The sequence below is a fragment of the Pseudorca crassidens genome, chromosome 4 (assembly GCF_039906515.1).
Source record: "Pseudorca crassidens isolate mPseCra1 chromosome 4, mPseCra1.hap1, whole genome shotgun sequence".
In the NCBI taxonomy this organism is placed as follows: domain Eukaryota; kingdom Metazoa; phylum Chordata; class Mammalia; order Artiodactyla; family Delphinidae; genus Pseudorca; species Pseudorca crassidens.
Genome location: NC_090299.1, coordinates 114,000,841 through 114,007,022, shown reverse-complemented (window position 1 = coordinate 114,007,022; position 6,182 = coordinate 114,000,841).

Genomic DNA, 6,182 nt, shown 5'->3' with positions numbered 1-6,182 from the left:
CTCCGCCATCTTGGTTCCTTCTCTCCCGAATTGATTCTTTATAGATTCAGTGAACATATTGGAATCATCATTCAAGGCACATGTTACAGAAATTTTCTAAAATTCTTCCTTTTGAGAAATGTGCTGTATGTTGGTCTCCCCTCTCTAACTTGTAAGTTTCCTGAGAGTAGAGGCCAAGTATTATTAATTTTTAAATCTTTAGTGCCTCGCAATTGTGGACACAATATAGGTGGGCTGCATTTCATAGTATGAAGTATAATAATTTATTTTATAGTTCCCTTTTTATCATCCCCCCCAGCTTTTTGTTGTTGCTGATACAAAAGAAGTTGAACTCTCATCTTTGCTAGGAAGTGTAGCTAAGTTTAAGAGAGGATATGCAGATGGCAAAGATGTCTGTAGGCCACCCAAATGTAACTTTTATGGGGCAGTTGGTTTTAAATCTAACTGCTGGTCAGGGCCAGCAGAGGGCGCACAGAGCACAGCTTTGAAGGAGAAAGCTGACTACAGCTGTGCTGGGGAAGAATTAAAAAAAGGCCACTCAGGGCATTTGCAGAAGAAGGAAATGAGAGCTAGGAAGAAGGCCGTTCCTCGTTTTCATTCTCATCTGCTATTGTAACTCATTCAGGTCCAGCCAGGTGTGTTCTCCTCTTTTCTTTGGCCCTTGCTCAGCAGGTTTTCACAACACTTCTCTTTCTTCTACTTAATTACACAGGCAGACCCGCAAGTGCCGTCAGGTTCTCCAGGCTGGTTTCTCTTTTAGTCAGGTCGGTTACTTAGCTCAGATTTGGGAGATGGACATTGGTGAGGGTTCCAGAAAAACACTGACGAACCCAGAAGCCTCACTTCACCATCCCCACTGAATAAAGCCATTTGGGGGTACTTACAGGGTAGAAATGAGGGCTGGAGTTGGGTTCTTCTCTGCATGAGGAACTGAAGAGGCAAATGAGAGCAGACAGGAAAGGTTATGGGGAGTGGGGACAAAATGCTTTATTGTCTCGCATAAGAAGGTCTGTGGCGGGTACAGAGCCACCCGTGACATGCTCCAACCACATACAAACTAACATAGGCCAGCGTTTCTCAACTTTTTCTGTGGAATGCTAGGATATTAATAGGTGTTATGTGGGAATAAAATCTGTGATCAAATAAGTGTGTGGAAACTCTGGGTTAAAAAAACTGAACCGGTTCCTCTACTGTGGGAGTCCTTAGATCCTTTGGTAGGCTAATTAATATGGTTTGTGAATCTCTGACAGAAAGGGATGTGATGTGAGATTTCCCAAACTTATGTGGACTGAACCTTTTTAACAAACAATATCTATGGGATGAGAATTCTATGAATTACCCTTGGAAAGTGCAGAAATAGACTTGTCTAGTGTTTAGGAAATTAGGCAGTTACTCCATGAAATACTTTAACAAGTAGCCATGAAGCTCTTTAAAAAGGACAGTGTTTTCTTCAAAAGACTCTTGTGGCTTCCCATTCCTATTGAGGGAGGTGTGCAGGGATGAGTGGAGTGCTGAAGGAAGGAATATCAGAATTTCAAGTGGGTTTTTTGAAATTTCTCATGTCCCTTACTACCCTTCCTCCTCAGATATTCTGATATCATCCTCGCTACCTCATTCCCATATTTGAGGATCTCTTGAATTGTGTGCCATTGCTGGCACTGGGAGCGATTGCATCTCTCAAGTGCATTGGAAGAGAGAAAATGGTTGTGAACTGTTGTCCTACAGGTGGAGTCCAAAATTCTCTGCCTGTTGTTTAAGGTTTTCTGTTGGCTTCTTAAACCCCAGTATCTCCCTAAGTTTAACCTTCTTCTCCTTCCCACATTATTTACCACTATAGTCTGCTCACTGATCTGACATCATATTATGCTGATTCTGGGCTGGAAGCTCTTGGACATAGAATCTTTCCCCACATTCTCCTAATTCCTCTTCCATCCTTCAAAATCCAGCTTAAGTGTTACTTCCTTCAGAGGGCTCCAGTTATCTACCAGCCTACACCACTTATTTTTTACAATATTGGTTTCAGCCATTAATTGCAGATAGCTAATTTTTTGTTAACAAATCTGTTGGGTTTAAAAAAGTTTATAAAGTGACTGTTTGGATGTAGAGCACATTCCTCTGCAGAAATATTGTAACTGAGTCAAGGTGTATTTGAAATAGAAAGAGTAGAAAACAATCTCTAGTGATTAAACAAAACAGGGAATTAATAAGATTGAATTAGCTTACTCTCATTTATCTTAGTGCTGGTGTAAGGAAGAGCAGGTTTAATTAAAGGGCGATGAAGAGGTGTTGGAAATTAGTGGGTATTCTGCATGGGCCTCATGGGACAATTTCACAGAAGACTTAGACTCTTTGTTATGTCTTCATTACTTCACAGCTCCTAACTCTTCATTCCCATGATGCTGGGGTCTGGCTACTAGTGCTTTTGTATTTAGCTGTGGTTTGGATCACTTTTGGCTTAAGAAAGGTTATGGGAGAATGTCAGCAAAAATGGCAGAAAAAAGGACCTCCAAAGATTTTCCCCTCCTTAAGAGCAATGAAAAAACTGTCAAAAATATTCAGAATCACCTTTTTTTAGAACTCTAGAAATTAACCAAAGGCTTGTAGTAACCCAGGAATTGTTTATTCAAGAAAAATGGCTGAATCTTGGTATGAACAGTGAGCTCTGTGGCATTTTAACTTGCCATAGTCCACCCCTCACCCACTTTCCAGCTATGTAATAGCCTTAAAAATTAACAGCCCACATTTCTGGGCAGCTTGGCAGCCACCAGAGAGGGCAAAATGTATATGGGACTTATTCAAAGCCTCATTCTTATAGAATTGTTATTATCTGGTTTGTCTGGTGGTTCCCTGGGAGACTTCACTTATGAGGCTAGCTCAGGGCTCACTCAATGCTAAAAATCTTCTCCTCCCACAGGGGGCATTGTCAAGAACAATGAAAGGCAAAGAATTTAACTTTGCAGGTGCCTAAGATGGATAGCAGTTGGGGGAAATGGTAGACTAGCATTATGGTGAATGCACTGTTCATAGGGGCTTTGAAAAGCTCTGAAATATTCTTGGTAATTTAGAAGACCATGTACATGGAAGAGCTGTGAGCATGCTTAGAAAAGACCTGAGAAGGCCCTAAGCTCTCGTTCCTAATTGACCACACGGTTCTATGCAAGCAGGAAGTGAAGGCTAAGGTGGAGTCATAAACTGAGTTTTAAAGGCATGCTCCAGTATTGACACAGAGACACTCATAGCAAAATCTGGGAGACTGATTGGTTCCAGGGGTTTAAGGAAATTTCTGTCTAATCATTAGCTCACTAATGAGTTAACCAAGTAGAGACACTAACATGGCAAAGAATGTAGACTTTACAGAATTAGTTCAGGAAAGTCACCAAACAAATAGCAACAACTGTAACAAGTGGTAGCAACAACAAATGGTGTAGGTAGTGTGAGCAAAATAAGCCTCAATAAATTTAAAAGTATTGAAATAATTACAAAATATATTCTCTAATCACAATTCAATAAAATTAGAAACCAATTACAGAAGAAATTTTGCAAAACACAAAATATGTGAAAATTAAATAACATACTCCTAAAATAACCAATGGGTCAAAGAAGAAATCACCAGAGATAGTCCCTCATACTTTGACATGAATGAAAATGAAAACACAACATGCCAAAATATAAGATGGAGCTGAAACAGTCTTTAGAGGGAAATTTATAGAAATAAAAATCCTAAATACAAATTCTATAAACAAATAAATACAGAAGGCATGTTCTCATGGTGATAGCAGAGGAGCAAGAACAAATAAACTCAATCAAGCTCTTTCCAAGGCTCTGCTTGTGTTACATCTACTAATATCCTGTTGGCCAAAATAAATTACATGCCTGAGCCAGAGTGAAGGAGAGGGGCACAACACACTCCCCACAGTGGAAGGGCCCTGGTGCTCTTCACTGTATTATGCTTCTCTGTAATGTTGCTTGTTTCCATGTCCCTGCTTTTGAAGTAGGCATAGAATTATAAAAATGCAAGATAAAAGCAGTGAAAACCATGTTGCTTTCATTGTTCAAGATCTGTGGTTGTGAATTACTACTTAGTATGAGTTCAAATGTTAGAAAACTCCTTTAATCATGTATTCTAATCATTGGTGTCCATGGAGGAAAATATTTAACCTGTTGTTACACATTCTCTGATCAGCAGTGTCGATTCTGTTCAGATGTCATCGTTTAAATGGGACTGGAAAATGATTCATTAATATGGCTTATTTTGAGATTGTCCATCTTAAAGTAGTGAGTTCTACTGGGGTTCTATTTATTAGCCCAGAATTAATAACCCTTCACTAACCTGTGAAGTTGGAGGATGGATTTGGAAAAAGGCTGAATATTGTATCATATAAACCGATTTTTGTACTGTCCACTTGGTGGTAGAGTTGATTTTAGAAAGCAGCGCGAAGAGTAATTAGCCAAGTAAAAGAGAAATAGAATCTCATGAATTTCTAGCCATGAGAAAAATGGAGCATACACTTTTAGTAGGTATTCTTCTAGGCAGCATCATTACTTTTATTAAAGTATAAAAGATAATGTAATCCAGGGTAGGTATGTTCATATAATAGTTTTCTTGTTTTGTTTTGTTTTGTTTTTTTGCTAAGGAGGTATGATAATTCCATTTCCCAACACATCAGATGAAGCATCTTGCTTACTGGTTAGAGTTCAGTGCTCAGAAATATAGATTTTAGAGACTGTCGATTTGGGTAATCCTAAACATCATTTAATCTTTATTATTATTTTTTTAATTTAGAAAATCCTTGTGTAAAGTAACACTCCTCATACAATATGGTCTAAGTCCTTCTTCCTTAAAGCATGGTTTCCATGCTTTAAGCAACACTTGGCAACACTGGCATCGCTTGGGAACTTGTTAAAAATGCAGAATCTTGGCCCTCACCCCAGATCTGCTGAATTAGACTGCAATTTAACAAAATCCTTAGGTTTTTTGCATGCACTGTGAGTTGCACCATTCTCCATTGGTAAAATGCAAGCAGTGGATGATGAGGTACAAAAGGACGAGAAGTAGGGCAGGTATCAGGACTGGAATCATTTAACAGATATTCACAGATTTATCCTGAACCTTTAGTTGCTTATTTGAAACTATCCTGTAATGCCCATGCTCTGGCACTGGAGATTGTATACATGAAGGCATCCTGAGTTCTTTTAGATTGTAAAAGAAAGAAAATAGAGTTATGTCAGTCATTCACACACTTGTCAATCAATCACTAAAATACAAGAGATTCTGGAGACTGGTGTTCTATTCTGGTCCAGCCGGTAACTGATGGTACGACATTTGGCAGGACATTCATCTCTTAGTCTTTAGCTTCTTTATCTGAAAAATGGTTTGGTTTTAGGTGCAGTCAGGGTTGAGATTCAGCTGGTAAACCCAGGTAGCCCTGTACCCATCTTTATGGGGGCATCGGTTTAGAGTGGCTGGTGCTGATGCCCCATTGGTTGTTACATAATTTGACTACTGTCAGCTGATGATTTCAGGGGAACTGAGTGCCAGGGACTGTTAGGAACTAGTATTATCACTGTAGGTTCCAGAATATTTGCATGTCATAGACTCAGACACATGCAAATACAGACCCGAGGGGTAAGAAAGCTGAACCAAGTGGTGCAGGGAGTAGAAAGTACATGGGCTTTCATGTCAAACAGTCTTGGGTTTGTATCCTAGCTCTGCTGCGTACTAGCTGTATGGGTCTAAAGTATATTACCTAAACTCATTTGGTATCAGTTTTGCTTTTTAGCTGAAAAATGGGATTAACATAATAATACATAGCTCAAAGTGGAATTAATAAGATAATTTATGTAGAGAATCTGGCAAACAGTGGATGCTCTATCAATGTTAGTTTCCCTTCACTTATGTATCCATACTCAGACTAACTTATATATAGATCTTTTCTTCTGGAAACCTCTATAATGTGATATACTGAATGAACAGAGACACTATGTGTCTTAATAATTTTAAAAAAAGATAGCTAACGTTTTTTTTAGTCGCACCACGTGGCATGTGGGATCTTAGTTCCCTGACCAGGGATCGAAACTGCATCCCCTGCATTGGAAGCTCAGAGTCTTAACTACTGGACTGCCAGGGAAGTCCCAAGATAGCTAACTTTTAAGGTAATTCTGATAATTCTAATTAGGGAGGG